Here is a 2,049-nt window from a genome sequence, read left to right as displayed (position 1 = left end):
CTTGGTGGAAGGACTTCATCATCACTTTCTTCTTTTCAGACTTTTTTTTCAACTGTTGTTTTTCTCCACTAAATGAGCTCTTTGAGGGCAGGGACTATCTTTTGCCTTTCTTTGTATTCCCAGCACTTAGCACAGTGCTTAACATGATATAAGTGCTTAATACATGTTTATTAACTATTGACTATTATGTATATTTAATGTAAATATATCACTATATAAACAAGATAGTCTTTTTATTTTTATATTTTATTTTTTCCGATTACATGTAAAAGACTTTTTAACATTCATTTTTTTTTAATGTTGAGTCCTAAACTCTCCCTCCCTTTCCTTCCCTCCTGCCTCACTGAAAAGGCAAGCAATTTGATATAGGTTATACATGTGCAGTCATGACAAACATATTTCCATCCTGGTCATGTTGTGAAAGAACACACAGACCAAACACACACACACACACACACACACGCGCGCGTGCGTGTGCGCATGAAAAAGGTTTTTTTTTAAAGTATGCTTTGATTTTTATTCAGATTTCATCAATTCTTTCTCTGGAAGTAGATAGCATTTTTCATCATATGTCCTTCAGAATTGTCTTGGATCATTGCATTACTGAAAATAGCTAGGTCACTCAGAGTTGATCATCATACAATATTGCTGTTATTGTATACACTGTTCTAGTTCTGCTCATTTTATTTTCCATCAGTTCATGTAAGTCTTTCCAGCTTTTTCTGAAAGCATTCTGCTCATCATTTCTTATAGAACAATCATGTTCCGTCATAATCATATACCACAACTTGTTCAGCCATTCAGCAATTGATGGGCAACCCCTCAAATTTCTTTGCCAACACAAAAAGAGTTGCTATAAATATTTTTATACATATAATTCCTTTTCCATCCCAAGACAACTTAGAAGCTTGATAGGAAAGGTCTGTCTCACCAAGGTTACAGTGGAGTTCAGTTCAACACAGGCCTTGTGGGCAATTGAATCTGCAGTAGCAGCTTCCAGAGCTCTCAGCTCACATGCAATAAGAAAATCAGACAACTGGCCAGAAGGAGATTCTGGGTGCAGGACTCTCTTACACTGCCCATACAAAGTTCTGCTTCACAGTCCCTGGCCAGGAGGAGTAGTAGCAGGAACAGGGGCCCTGGTCACAGGTCTAGGATGGGAAAAAGTACTTATGGTTACTCACAGACCATAGCAGAAGCCAGGAAAGCAGTGACCATGCCTTTCCTTAGATCATATCACCTGAGAAGAACTCAAAACTTACCAACCACCATACCTAGCTCTGAAAACAGCAGCACAAAAAACTTGAAGCTTGGGACAGTGCTCTCTCCATCTCAGTAGCAGAGCCCAACTTTAACATCAAGTTGAAAGTTAAAAAAATAGGCTGAAAAAATGAGCAGACAATAAAAAAGAACCTGACCATAGAAAGTTACTATGGTGACACAGAAGGTCAAAGCACAAACTTAGAAGAAGACAACAAAATTAAAATAGCTACATGCAATGTCTCAAAGAAAAATGTGTATTAATCTCAGACCCAAAAAGAATTTGTAGAAGAGCTTAAAAAGGATCATAAAAATCAAATAAAAGAGGTAGAGGAAAAATGGGAAAGGAAATGAGAATGGCACAAGAAAACCAAGACAAAAGAGTCAACAGCTTGGTAAAGGGAGCACACAAAAAAAAATACTAAAGAAAATAATACCTCTTAAAAAAATGAATAGGCCAAATGAAAAAAAGAGGTACAAAATTTACTGAAGAAAAGAACTCCTTTGACCAACTTTGATAGACTTAGCCCTTCTCAGCAATGCAAGACATCTCCAAGTCTCAAGATGAAAAATGCTATCCACATCCAAAGAAAGAACTATGGAGTCTGAATGCAGATCAAAGCATAGTATTTGTTATTATTTTTTCTTCTGTTGTGTTTTGTTTCCTCTTTCTGGTGGTTCCTCCTATTGGTTCTAATTCTCCTTACAACATGACTACTGTGAAAATATGTTTAATAGGACTGTATATGTAAAGCCTTTATCAGATTGTGCACCATTCTGGGGAGGGAT

The sequence above is a fragment of the Vombatus ursinus genome, unplaced genomic scaffold, assembly GCF_900497805.2.
Source record: "Vombatus ursinus unplaced genomic scaffold, bare-nosed wombat genome assembly UNPS02014792.1, whole genome shotgun sequence".
NCBI lineage: Eukaryota > Metazoa > Chordata > Mammalia > Diprotodontia > Vombatidae > Vombatus > Vombatus ursinus.
Note: the sequence above shows the minus strand (reverse complement) of the source record.